Here is a 15,822-nt window from a genome sequence, read left to right on the forward strand (position 1 = left end):
AAACGCATTAAAAACACTTAAAACGAACTTCGGGTGCCAAAAATGTCATTTTTGAAACTTTTAAAAATATCACCCGGCTCCACCCCGCCGCGCCGCGCGACGGGGGAGACCAAGGTGGTCGCGGTAGGTCTAATAAAAGTGTTGCATTTGAAGAAAACAGTTGTGTTATCTAACAAAAAGGTTGCAATAGGTCTAATGCAACTTCACCTAATGCAGCTTTTTTTGTGAAATAAAAAAGTTGTCTTAGGTCAATTTTTTTATAGTGTTACTTTTTCTGTCTCCTTGCTTGTTTTATTGTCCAACGAATCCGAGTTTTAAGCTTTAAATCACTTGTTTAGCCAATTTTATCTCATCCTATAAATACAAGGCCCTCCCTAACATAAATCGCTGCTCATAACTCTTTCCCTCTCTCAAATTCTAAGATCATACATGGTTAATTTTTATGTTTATGCAAAGTTTGACTTGGAAATTCGAACTGAGTTAGTTTTGCAATTTTAATTAGTTTACTAACCCTTAACTAACACTTTAATCATATGGCACAAAATATATATAATACAACCCTTGATACCTTTGGTAGTTACTTTTTCAGCCCCGGTTGGTTAAGTTTCAGGCCTCGTAAGGCAAGGCTACATGGAGGACTTTCGTGGTCTTTGTTATACACTTTCCGCATCTAACCATCTAACTTTATTATTGCTTACTAACCATGCTAACTTATACTTATCTTGCTTACTTATCAAGTTCCATGGTTATGGGCTTGAAGAGTTTATGCCTCGGTTTAACCGTAAATAGCTCCAAACCGTAAACCGAACTTTGTTTACTAGTATTGTTAAATAATTGTTTAAACATGTTTTATGTAGATTTAAACTTCTAAAATCATTTATACAAGTTCTATGGTTATGGGTATGTAGATTCTAACCTTGGTCTTAACTCGACACTAGATCCGAATCGAAAACTGAACTTTCGTTTAAAGACTTTATTATTAACTTATTTTTGGTTGCAAAACTTAAGTTTCATCATTTATAAGTTATTATACAAGTTCTTTGATATTTGAACATGTGGAAGCCATCTATGAACTTATTGTGAGATGGAAACCGAACCAAACAGAACTAAACCGATTTTCACTCGCTTAAGACACACAAGTGTGTTTTTAGCTATCAAGACTTGTATATTTATTTAAAAATACTCTACAAACTGATTTTAAATATTTTATTAAAGTACCATAAAGTTGACTTTGGGTTTGACCAGTTATCAAGACCCGAACCAACAACCCGAACACTCGTTAAAACCCGTTTTAGTATCTACATTCCAAAGGAACTTGCATTTTTACCCACCTTATTACTTAACATAGGTTGAGTATATATTAAGGTTAGATACATTAACCCAGTTTCAAGCTAACTTATATTTTTAAAGGGTTATTTCAAAAATTTCTAAAATAGTTACATTATAAATCTTAAACTTTAAATACTTACATTTCTTAATGTTTTTTAAAAGTTTCATAAAACAACCTTTCTAATACAAGGCTTTTATTTTTTATTTAGGCCTTTCTCGCAAGACTCCATCCTCCCGTTTTCCAGACTTTTTTCATAACCAAGTTTTTATACTTGAATGTTTTCATACCTGTTTTCCACCTTTTGTTTTGGGGTGACATTTCATACTTATTCAAACTAAATGTTTTATACTTGAGTCTTAAACCACAAACGTTATTGTATACTTTACTTAAATAATTGCTCGATTTGGTGTTCTATGATTATATGCCTATGTGTTTATCGCTTTTGGTTGGTGGAACTATAAAATCCAAGTCTATTTGGCATCCCCTTATAGCAAGGTGTCATTAACGTAATGCAACTAACGATAACTATAAAGTCCTAGACTATTTGGAATCCCCTTATAGTTAGGTGTCGCTAACGTAATTCTATTAGCGATTTTATCCAAGTTATTGCTGTTATTTATTGTTTCGTATACTAGTTTTGTGGCTTTTTCTTACTACATACATATATGCTCAAACTTATGAATTGCTCACCAACCTTTGTGTTGATAAACTTTATTTTATGAAATGTTACAGGTTTGCATTTAGGTTGATATTGGGAGCTTGAAGAAAACGTCACAAATACCTTTAGGTTATTAGCAAAATGAACAATATATTTATTTGCTATATTTTTTATAATCATTGTATGAACAAGTATGTTATGTGACGATTATGATTTTGTGAAATTAAATGAGTTGATAAATATAGTCACTTTAAATAGTGTCATGCGCTTATGGGCAATTCGTCACATCTCGGCATGTTCCGCCGCCTTTGTTCGGGGTGTGACAGATTGGTATCAAAGCCTTGACAATAGGATAGGTGGTTAGACGTAACGACCTAGTATTGTTATGCTTTAGGGTCCTATACGTGTACTATACGTGTTTACTCTATTTGATTGTTCATTTCGCATGTTTATTTATAAACTTGTTTAAAATTCACCAATATCATAAATGTTCACATACACACACTTTCATAGTATTTCTAAGGTATCCTTACCTTAAAACGCAAAAAGTGATTTTTCATTGTGTTTTATGGATTACAAGCTTAAGTTGGATCCCGTTGTTTCAAATCCCTTAAAGGTTGCATTTATATCGGTTTTGTTGCAATCATAGTAAACGAGACATTATAAAACGACCATTTGACAAACGGATTCCAAGAATCGAAGGTGATTTACTTACCTAGGATGGTTGAATTATAGTGGTCGTTTTCTAGGCCAACGAACCGTGTTATACGTGTCAATACTTTAAGTAGTCGAAAGCGAGCGTTCTGGTCGCCATCCTAATTTTTGGTGTTGAAAACACGAAGAGTCACGGTGGTTCATGGACAAGTGTTTTTAACATCTCGTTGTATCTCCGTTTTATTATGTTGTTATTATCGTTATTTGAGTCGAAAACATGAAAAAGACGCGGTGGTTCGTGCACATTTTTAGACTCCAATATGGTGTTTTATAAAAAAAACTTTTGGTGTCGGGATATAAAACCATGGTGGTCCATGTACGACTTTCTAACACTACCAAATCTCAAAATCTTAAATTTTCAAGCTTTTACCTCTCAAAAATCATTTACATTTTGTTTTTGTTTTTTTTTTTGTTGTTATTTATATACAAAGCTTTATATTTTTATTGAAACTAACATCTCCTCCAACTCTAGGATTCAAAATCAAAAATTGAAATCTTATATTATTTTTGTATACACCCTCATATCCATTTCTTTTTACCTCAAACTTACCCCATTTCTTTATAATTTTAGCATGCCTCTGGTAAGCCGCAACCCGCACAAGAACTCCAACCGACGTATGGCTGCTTTCATCGTCAAGCAAATGGCCGTTGTGATTCCCGAACTTGTAACCCAAATCTAAGCTACCCAACCTACACCCGTTGTTGCACCCGTTGAACACAACCCCACTTGTTTAAGCAACCTACACCCAAGTGCTAACCCAACCGAGTTCTTGAGAGCCAACTGTGCGACTACTTTGTTGAAATGGTTTGAATCGATTGAGAGTGTGTTCTGACACAGCGAGTGCCCCGAAGCGAAAAAGACATATTTCTCCTCGAGCATGTTTCGAATAACGGCTCTTACATAGTGGGGTAGTGTTATGCACCTCGAAGGATCGGAAACGGCTACGGCTCATCCATGGTCCGATCTCAAGGCACTCATGATGAAGAAATTTTATCCTAAACAGGAGCTCCAAAAGCTCGAGGAAGAATTTTGGAACTTAAATCAAGAAAGTGGTGATAATGCCGCCTATTCACTCCGTTTCCATGAGTTGAGCATCCTCGTCCCTCACTTGGCTACCCCTACTGAACGTGAACTTGATAAATATATTGGGGGCCTACCAATGCAAATCCGGGACTCAGTAATGAGTAGCAAACCTGTGAACCTTGAGGACGCTATCACTCTAGACGGTGCGCTATCGGAAAACCATGTGAAAGCGGGTACACTAACCCTCAATAAGTCAAGTGAGAAAGCCAAGCCCGAACCCGCACCGCAAGCCAAGGTTAACCTACCACCACAAGCCAGTAACTACTCCAACTCATCCCGTCACAACAACCATCACAACAAAAAGAAACCCAAAACCAACCACCGGAAATTTGTTGTTACCCAACCACAACCACAACAACAAACCCAAGCTCCTCAACAAACCCGAAGACCCTACACCGGTACTTTCCCGCAATGCAACAATTTCCAACTCCACCACCCATCAAACATGCCTTATCGCCATTGTACCATTTTTAACCGACTTAGCCATCTCAACACCACTTGCCGATCCGCACACCGAACCCAATCTTACCAACCAATGACATTTCCCCAAAATGCCCAAAACCGATATGCACCCTACCCACAAAGCCTTCCCCAACAACCCCGAGCTTGCTTCAATTGCGGTGATCCTAACCATTTCCGCAACAATTATCCTCGCCTTGCTTTTGCTAACCGAACCATGACTGTGCCCTACTACTAAACTCAAGCCTATCAAGTCCAAACCTACCAACCCCAACTTCCACAACTCAATGCACCACTCATCCAACCCGTGCAAGCCATCCGACCCGTGCAAGCCATACAAGCACCACCTCCTCCTCCACCTCAAGTAACCTAAGGAAACCATGGCAATTAAGGGCGAGCTTTCATGATGAATGCAAATCAAGCTCAAATGGCTAACGATGTTGTGAACGGTATGTTTTTGGTGAATCATCATTTGGCATCTATTTTATTTGATATTGGTGCCGATAGAAGTTATATTTCTTTGAAATTTGAGTCTAAACTTGCTATGCCTCGAACCAAGCTTTCCCGACCGTTTTCTATTGAAGTCGCCAACGGAAATTCCATCACCATCAATTCCGTCGTCCGCGATTGTACTCTCATCCTTGCTAATCATAAATTCTCCATCGATCTCATCCTGATGCAAATGGAAAGTTTCGATGTCATAGTAGGCATGGATTGGTTATCTTTGCACCATGCCGAAGTCGTTTGCTTCAATAAATTCATTCGCATCCCGCTCGTCAATGGTAAAATTCTTAAAGTCTTCGGAAAAGCCACTTCTAGAAGGCTTAATCTCATGTCGTGCTCCCAATCGCAAAAATACTTACGCCAAAAGTATGTTCCATTTCTAGCTCTTGCGGTGGTAAAAGACAAAAAGGAAAAGAAAATTCAAGATATTCTATTGTTCGTGATTTCCTCAACGTCTTTCCCGATGATGTCTCCGGTCTTCCAACTGTTTGTCCGATTGAATTCCGAATCGATCTTGTGCCCGGCGCAATGCCCGTGGCCAAGGCTCCTTATCGTTTAGCCCCGTCGGAAATGCAAGAATTATCGAACCAACTCGAAGAACTTTCCGATAAATGTTTCATTCGTCCTAGCTCTTCAACTTGGGGCGCTTATGTTCACTTCGTGATAAAGAAGGATGGTTCTTTTCGTATGTGCATTGATTATCGAGAGCTTAACAAACTCTCTATTAAAAGTCGTTATCCTTTGACACTAATCGACGATCTTTTCGACCAACTTCAAGGCGCAGCTTGTTTCTCCAAAATTGATCTTCGGTCGGGTTATCATCAATGCGTGTTCGCGAAGAAGACATTCCAAAAACCGCTTTTCGTACTCGATATGGACATTTCGAATTTTTGGCCATGCCCTTTGGGTTAACCAATGCACCTGCGGTGTTTATGGATCTCATGAACCGCGTTTGCAAACCATTTCTTGATAAATTCGTTATTGTCTTTATTTATGACATTCTCATCTTTTCTAAGACCAAAGCCGAACATGAGCATCATTTGCGTTCCATTCTCAAACTCCGTAGAAACGAAAAACTCTACGCCAAATTCTCCAAATGCGAATTTTGGCTCGAGGAAGTTCAATTTTTGGGACATATCGTAAACGACAAAGGTATTCATGTTGATCCCGCTAAAATTGAGGCCGTTAAGGATTGGAAAACTCCAACGACTCCCACGGAAATTCAATCCTTCCTCGATTTGGCCGGCTATTATCGGCGTTTCATTCAAAACTTTTCCAAAATCTCTTTGCCTCTCACCTCTCTCACCCATAAAGGAAAACCATTCATTTGGGGTTCGAAACAAAAGGAAGGCCTTTCATACTCTCAAGGACATGCTTTGCAATGCTCCCGTTCTAACCCTTCCCGATGGAAACGACGATTTTGTTGTATTTTGCGATTCTTCTCATTAAGGTCTTGGTTGTTTTATCATGCAACGAGGTCAAGTCATCGCTTACACATCAAGGAAACTTAAGGTCAACGAGAAGAACTATATGACTCATGATCTCGAACTTGGTGTCGTCGTTTTCGCTCTCAAAATCTGGAGACAATACATTTACGGTACGAAATGTGTTGTGTTTACCGACCATAAAATTCTTCAACATATTTTTGACCAAAAAGATCTCAACATGAGACAACGATTATGGGTCGAATTACTTAGTGATTACGATTTTCAAAATTCGCTACCATCCCGGTAAAGCGAATGTTGTCGCCGACACCCTAAGTCGAAAGGTTAATGTTAAATCCGTTCTGCTTTCAAGCGTTGTAATTTAAATCGATCTTCAAATTCGTATCTTCCAAGCTCAGCTTATCTCCGTTGAAGAATGTAACATGTACGACGAAATGTTATGTGGAGCCGAACTTCAACTCAAAACCAAACCCGATGGTCTTTTGTACTTTCTCAATCGTTTGTGGGTTCCTAATCGCGATGACCTTCGTACTTGTATACTCGACGAAGCTCACAATTCACGGTATTCTGTTCATCCCGATGCGGATAATATTTATTTCGATCTTCGTGCTACCTTTTGGTGGCCGGGTATGAAAAAGGACGTAGCGTTGTTTGTATCTAAATGTCTTACTTGCTCAAAAGTCAAAGCCGATCATCAATGACCTTTTGGTCTACTCGAGCAACTACCGATTCTCGTTTGGAAATGGGAAGACATTGCTATGGACTTTATCACTAAACTACCCAACACCCATAAAGGCAACGATGGCATTTGGGTGATCATCGATCGTTTAACCAAGTCTGCTCATTTCATTCCGATCCGCGAAAAGTATTCTGTCGAGCAGCTTGCTCAAATCTATGTTCGGGAAATTTTGCGCCGACACGGTTTACCATTGTCTATCATCTCCGACCGCGATGCTCGTTTTACTTCCTATTTTTGGCTATCTCTTCAAGAAACCTTGGGAACACGTCTCGATCTTAGCACCGCTTATCATCCTCAAACAGACGGTCAATCCGAACGTATGATTCAAACACTCGAGGATATGTTACGAGCGTGTGTTCTTGATTTTGGTGGGAATTGGGATTCTCACATTCCTTTCATTGAGTTCTCGTATAATAACAGTTATCATTCTAACATCGAGATGGCTCCTTTTGAATCTCTTTACGGTCGTAAATGTCGTTCTACGATTAGTTGGAACGAAATCGGTGAAGCTCAAATCACGGGACCCGAAATGGTCCAAAAAGCTACCGACGTTATCGATCGAATCCGCAAGAACCTCCTAGCCGCTAGAAGTCGTCAAAAGATTTACGGCGACAAACGGCAAAAACCGATCGAATTTAATGTTGACGATCTTGTCCTTCTAAAAGTATCTCTTTGGAAGGGAGTAGTCCGTTTCGGAAAGAAGGGTAAGCTAGCTCCTAGTTTCGTTGGTCCTTTCAAAATTCTTGAGCGTGTTGGGAAGGTAGCTTATCGACTCAAACTACCGCAAGAACTTGCCGGTGTTCATCCGACTTTTCATGTTTCGAATATTAAAAAGTGCTTAGCCGAGGGTAATTTCTGTATACCTCTCGACGAAGTACATGTCAATGAGTCGATGATTATGGTTGAACAACCCGTTGAGATCATGAATCGCATCTTGAAGAAAAACAAGCGTAGTCGTATTCGGAGTTTACTTGGAAACGAGAAAACACAATAAAAGAGAAGTATCCAAAATTTTTTGCATCATCATCTTCGTCTTAATTTCGAGACGAAATTTCATAAAGTAGGGGATACTATGACATTCGTCAAATTCGGGTCTCGTTTGTATTTGTTTATGTATTCGTTTGACATGTAAACCGAACCGTTTTGTAAACCGAAACTTATGAAATAATCAAAATGATAGATTTTATGTTACAATATCGTTTTACAATTGTTTGGTCTTGAAACATCCTTTTCGGCCTTAAAACGCGTTAAAAACACTTAAAACGAACTTCAGGGGCCAAAAATATCAATTTTGAAACCTTGGTGGTCGTGTGGCGCGAGCCCCTCCAGACCAGATTACTTTTTTGGTCTCCTTGCTTGTTTTATTGTCCAACGAATCCGAGTTTTAACCCTTAAATCACTTGTTTAACCAATTTTAGCTCATCCTATAAATACGAGGCCCTCCCTAACATAAACCCTGCTCATAACTCTTTCCCTTTCTCAAATTCTAAGATCATACAAGGTTATTTTTATGTTTATGCAAAGTTTGACTTTGAAAGTCAAACTGAGTTAGGTTTGCAATTTTTAATTAGTTTACTAACCCATAACTAACACTTGAATCATATGGCACAACATATATATAATAAAATCCTTGTTACCTTTGGTAGTTACTTTTCCGGCCCCGGTTGGTTAAGTTTCAGGCCTCGTAAGGCAAGGCCACATGGAGGACTTTCGTGGTCTTTGTTATATATTTTCCGCATCTAACCATCTAACTTTACTATTTCTTACTAACCATGCTAACTTATACTTATCTTGCTTACTTATCAAGTTCCATGGTTATGGGCTTGAAGAGTCTATGCCTCGTGTTAACCGTAAATAGATCCAAACCGTAAACCGAACTTTGTTTACTAGTTTTCTTAAATAATTGTTTAAACATATTTTATGTAGATTTAAACTTCTAAAATCATTTATACAAGTTCTATGGTTATGGGTATGTAGATTCTAACCTCGGTCTTAACCCGAAACTAGATCCGAACCGAAAACTGAACTTTCGTTTAAAGACTTTATTATTAACTTTTTGGTTGTAAAACTTAAGTTTCATCATTTATAAGTTATTATACAAGTTCTTTGATATTTGAGCATGTGGAAGCCATCTATGAACTTATTGTGAGACGAAAACCGAACTAAAACCGATTTTCACTCGCTTAAAACACACAAGTGTGTTTTTAGCTATCAAGACTTGTATATTTATTTAAAAATACTCTACAAAATGATTTTAAATATTTTATTAAAGTACTTGGAATGTTGAATCCAACTTGATCTTATAACAAGTTTGGACTGACAAAAACGAACACTCGCTTAACGTGTGTTTTTAGTTCTAAAACAATAGAACTACATACTTGGTTAAGTGTTAATATATTTTTATGAGTTATCTCATAACATTTAATATTCCGGAAAGTTGACTTTGGGTTTGACAAACAATCAAGACCTGAACCAACAACCCGTACACTCCTTAAAACCCGTTTTAGTATCTATATTCCAAAGGGACTTGCATTATTGCATTTTTATCCACCTTATTACTTAACATAGTTGAGTAAATATTAAGGTTAGATACTGTAACCGGTTTCTAGCAAACTTACATTTTTAAAGGGTTATTTCTATAATTTCTAAAATAGTTACTTTATAAACCTTAAACTTTAAATACTTACATTTCTTAACTTTTATTTTAAATTTTTCATAAAACAACCTTTCTAATACAAGGCTTTTATTTTTATTTAGGCCTTGCTCGCTAGACTCCATCCTCCTGTTTTCCTGACTTTTTCCGGACCAAGTTTTTATACTTGAATGTGAGTACTTTCATACCACGTTTTCCATCTTTTATTTTGGAGGTGACATTTCATGCTTATTCAAACTAAATGCTTTATACTTGAGTCTTAAACCACAAACATTATTGTATACTTTACTTAAATAATTGCTCGATTTGGTGTTCTATGATTATATGCCTATGTCTTTAACGCTTTTGGTTGGTGGAACTATAAAATCCTAGTCTGTTTGGCATCCCCTTATAGCAAGGTGTCGTTAACGTAATGCAATTAACGATAACTATAAAATCTTAGACTATTTGGCATCCCTTATAGCTAGGTGTCTCTAACGTAATTCTATTAGCGATTTTATCCAAGTTATTGATGTTATTTATTGTTTCGTATACGAGTTTTGTGGCTTTTTCTTACTATATACTTATATGCTCAAACTTATGAATTGATCACCAACCTTTGTGTTGATAAACTTTATTTTATGAAATGTTACAGGTTTGAATTTAGGTTGATATTGGGAGCTTGATGAAAACGTCACAAATACCTTTAGGTTATTAGCAAAATGCACAATATATTTATTTGCTATATTTTGTGATAATCATTGTATGAACAAGTATGTTATGTGACGATTATGATTTTGTGTAATTAAATAAGTTGATTAATATTGTCGCTTTAAATAGTGTCATGCGCTTATGGGCAATCCGTCGCATCCCGATGTTCCGCCGCCTTTGGTCGGGGTGTCATATCTTTTATATTTTGGGGTTAGCATGTATACCTTATTACACTATTTATATTTTTTCTGCATACATTTCAAACACAATTCGTTACATGTTTATGTGGATTGCAATATCTATGACTATGCTTTATGTGTTTAAAGTTTATTTTATGTTTGGTAGTTTGTATCTCATCCTCATCTATTCTCATCTAGTATGATCATACATTTACCCAAGTACATTAATTTTGTACCAACAGGAACGGGTCCACATCTATTTAGTTGGCTACATTTTCATAGGAATTGTAATGCTCAGCAAAAACATATGAATTGTGGTTTTTATCTATATATATACCCCAACTAAAACTTATGTATTTTCACCAACATTAATGAATTTGTGTACTTGTTTGATGTTAGTGAAATTAAATAATGATTGTCGCTTTAATTAGTGTCTTCTGAGATACTGTACAACCAATACGTTACGCCCCGGCATGTTCCTCCTTTGGTCGGGGTGTGACAGATTGGTATCAGAGCCGAAGGCTATAGGATAGGTGGTTAGATTTAACCACCTAGTAGCATGCTTAGGGTCCTTATACGTGATATGCCTTTACGTGTTTGCACCCTGAATTTATTTTATTGATTGCAGTAGCATAAATATTATTTAATGATTTAATATTATTCTTGTACACAAAGGCACACACTTATTCCGAGGCTATTCCTCACTATCAAATTTATTTTTAAAACACTAGGACGATTTTTAATCGGGAAATTCCTTAACAAATCCCACTTTTTACTCCCCCTCCTTGAGGATGATTCAGGTGACGGATATGTAGTAAACTGTATGAGGGGTACCCTTGTTCACTGAATCCTTGACACCAAGGCTTGCGAGCCTAAGGAAGTACAATGCGTATAAAACTCAATCAACCACGAGGCCCGGTTGCCTTCCAGGAATGTTCGGTGAAGGTGTAAAACTTATTAAACCAAAGCATGTCACACCAACCGTACCCGAATATGTTACCCTCATTGTATCAAACGTGGTCATGTGACGATCACACTCTTAAATCAACGATGAGATTTTTGTTTAAATTTTTTTATTTTGTTAAGAATGAATATTTTCTCAAATTATCAATTTCATCAATACTCTAAGTTAAGGTTATTAACACTTTATCTTGTATTCTAAGTTAAGGTTATTAAAATTTTATCTTGTATTCTCATGAAATTTCACAAAACTCGAAACATCACATAGTTATACAGTTTTTTTCCTAAAACATAATAAATTTTTCACGTGCCGTCATTGTAGCATGTCTTCTTCCCGCCTTATCAACCGTAACTGTCGCACCGGCAACTCGGGCCGTAGCATGTCATCCAACATCTCTAAGGGAATCGTGGAATCCCTCCCAACAATCATCTCTCAACTCCAAACTGTGAATGCTCCTACATCATCCACAACTCCGAACCCAATTGCTTGCTCCATCAAACAATTCAAGAGTGCCAACCTGCTCGAATACTTCGGTATCGACGGTGCTACCATTCTCCTCCAATGGTTCGAAGAAATGGAGAGCGTGTTCCTCCACTGTGAATGTCCTGAGAACAAGATAACCGCTTACGCCTCTAGCATACTCAAGAAGAATGCCCTCAATTGGTGGAACGGTGAAAAGCGCATGCTTGGGGCTGAGGTTTCCATGGCCTTGCCATGGGATGACCTCAAGAAACTCATGCTCAAGAAGTTTTGGCCGAAACATGAGCTTCGGAAGTTGGAAGAGGAGTTTTAGAATTTGAAACAAGAAAGTGGTAATGACACCATCTACAACGATCGTTTCCATGAACTGAGCCTTATCATCCCTCACATGGTCACTCCATTTGAACGTTCAATCGACAAGTACATCTCAGGTTTGCCTATGCAAATCCAAGATTCCGTCCGAAGTCGTGACCCTCAAACCCTTCATGATCCCATAACCTTAGCCGGTACCCTCACCGAAAACCACGTTAAGGCCAGGACCTTGACGCGGAAAAATTCCAAGAAGCCCAATGATAAGCCTGCATCCGATCACACCAAAGAACCCAAGCCCGAATCTTCCAAACCCGAGTCTTCTAAGCCAGAATCCTTCAAGCACAATAACAACAACTCTCCACATTACCGCAACAATAAAAGAAAGTCCAATTCCCAAAACTATGTCTTGGCCCAATCGCAAACCCATCCCACCAAGAAGCCCTTCACAGGACCCCACTCATTATGTGATACGTGTAAATTTCACCATTCGCCTGACGTGCTAAAAGTAGTCAAATAATTATTAACTAAAATTATACTAATCTAGACACTAAGTAATACTCTAGACCCTTAAACTTAACTTAAACTACTAACCGGCAAGTGAACCGGTCGACTCTAGTACAGCTAAGTAAATCTGGATATCGAACCCACGAGACTCTTTAACTTACGAAACTAGCAAACAAGACTCGACTACAAGACACGACTACTTATTAATAATGTTTGAGGGGGGTTATTATACTAATTAATCAAAACTCTTAAATAAATAATTAACTAATAATTAAAAGTTAATAATGGTTAGCTAATGATTACTTAACTTAATTAATTAATTAAACTAATAATAAACTAATAACCCTAACCCTAATTTATATAATAATAATAATAAAACATAGTCATTACTCTTAAACTAATTAATTTAATAATAAAACTTAAACCTACTTAATTAAACTAATAAACAATTTAGAAAACTAAGATTGATTCAGATGATAAAGATAATTACCTAGGCTAGAATCCCCAAAGTTACGGTTATTAATTAAATGAAAAACTCAAGTTATGGAACTGGGATCATGAAATAGACCCTTGACAGAAACCTGAACAGGAACCTTGAACTTCAAGAAGACGCTTATGGATTTCTAACAAGTTTTAAGACTCACCAGTTTTATGAATTAAACTTCCTTATGGTTATTTAATAACTTATGTCTAAGTATCTTTACGACGAAAACCTACTTTACAGCGCGGAATTCAAAGATAGCAAAGCAGACTCAACTAACTTAATAGACTAAGCTGACAATCAAATCTAGACGGACTCCTTAGGAAGAACTAAATCTAGTAATCCCAACAAGCAAAGATCTATCAATAGCCGATCACCTTACAGCTTTCTAGGCTAGCAGCTCACATTTATCTGTTTAATTGATTTTATTGTTACTATGATTTTAATCGATATTAATCACAAACTAGTCAAGAACACACAGTAAATGACCTAACAAAACCCTATCCTAAGAAAAAATCAACAAGGGAAAAATGAAACAACAAATCCAAGTAAACAAAACCAAGCAATCATAAGCATTAATTAAATCAAACTCAACAATTTACTTAGAACATAAAATCCATAACAAAACGAAATCCAAACAAAATCAAACCGAACTAAGGTTCATCACGACCTAGGTAGTTTATGGAATTTTAGCCTAGCATTATAAAGTCTAAATCAAACAAAAAAAGTAATACTGAAAACATGGTGAAAATCTAATAAACGAAAGATTAAAGGCGATAAAACCCGTAATCTCCAAACGTGAACGTGTAAGTCTTCACCGGCTGTCCTCTTGCCTTCAAATTCACCAAGAAACTCGAAAGATAGCTCCAAGAACTCTAAAAATCGGCTGGTGGCTTCAGGTTATGTTCAGGTTTAAGTTAAACATGTTTAAATACCCAAAACAAGGCCCAACTTGAAGCAAAAATGAACTAAAAACCCATCAGCAGCATCACTAGGCGCCGCGCAACCAGGGGCTGAAAGCCTGGCCACGCGGCGCGGCGTGTCCCATCAATAAGGCCGGCCAGACCGGTTCTCTGTTCTGGCTCCTTCCTGACGCGTTCTAGATCTCCGTTTTGGCTCTTTTAAACTCGTGTTTCGCCCTTTTTAATCACGATCAAATCCCTGAACCTACGAAACATAAAAATGTTATTAGTATACAAACCTCGACTAAAAACGAACAAAAACTATTAAAATATTAAATAAAATATACACGGGAAACATAAACATTTAGCATTATATCAAATATCCCCACACTTATTCTTTTTTCGCCCCTGAAAAAGTTTGATGCAGTTGGATCAGAATCGGAAAATTACAGTCTTACAAACATATAGGTTAATTTTTAAAGCACAGAAAAACGCAAAAACCGCGATCACCGATATTGTTGTCCACTTAAACCCATGCCTTAATCTTTACCGGGACAAATAATATCCGACAATAATAGTACTCATTTGTTTACACAATTAAGACCCGCTTATTTTCAGCTTTTACCGGACCAAGCAACCCCAAATTGACTTAAACCTCAAAATTAGCAAAATTAAAACTTTTGTTGCTCTATTTTTTTCATGAATAGTTAAGACAATCAAGGGTATTGTTTATCCACCTAAGCTTAAGCATCAAAGTCTACCAAGCAGCCATTAGGTACGATTAAGGTTCAATTAAATAATAGCTAGTGTTCCCTACAACATGACATACCCCCGTTATCAAGCAATACCCCGAACCCATCACCATAGGTGAGCATGCAAAATTTCATCTGTAGGGCTTACATGTAGCGTGTCCCTTGTGGTCCATTTCTTAATGGTAATGAGACGCGAGCAAAGGGACTCCACATGGCTAACAGCGTGGATGATCAAGTTTGTAGTGTATTTGTACTTTTGTACTTTTGTGATCATGGTTTATAGACTTATAAGGGTTTGCTCTTTTTGGCTTTATTTTAAATATGCACAACCCCACTTAGGAATTGTGAATACCCAGATGAATAGATTGCATACAGATCCAAGGTCTCCGGACACAAAGCATCCCATCAATACAAGATTTAAGGTTATAAAACCATACGCCAATGAGGTATAAAACACTAAACTAGCAGTTTAAGTTTTATATCACAGGCTACACGGCATACTCTAATGTTAAACCTACCCAAGCATCATATGATAACGTATTCAAATTTCTTAAAACTTATAATATTTTCACTTTTTCATACCAATAATTGAGGCTTGTGTATGGCCCGACCTATCATAACTTATCTTCCACGGACAAAACGTTTTACCCACAAAAGATTTCCGTTTTAACCATCTTATGTAATTGTCCTTTCATTTCAAGGCTGAGCCTACCGACACATCCCAAGTTAAGTGCGCTTTCTTTTATTTATCTCATATTATTAGTAGTTTGAAAAACCAATTTCCCGATAAATATCATCATCTCCCACTTTAACGCAAAAAGCTAAATTCAAGGGACATTTTTAAAATATTTTTCATTTTTTTAATTTTTTTAAAATCAAACTAAAAACTCAATTACGAAAACGAAAACAAAACTAAAATTAATTGAAATACTTATGTCCCATCCCCACACTTAAATTTTGCATTGTCCTCAATAC

Source organism: Bidens hawaiensis, unplaced genomic scaffold (genome assembly GCF_021521415.1).
Source record: "Bidens hawaiensis isolate Kalapana, Puna unplaced genomic scaffold, B.hawaiensis_p1.1 tig00015792_1, whole genome shotgun sequence".
Lineage (NCBI taxonomy): Eukaryota > Viridiplantae > Streptophyta > Magnoliopsida > Asterales > Asteraceae > Bidens > Bidens hawaiensis.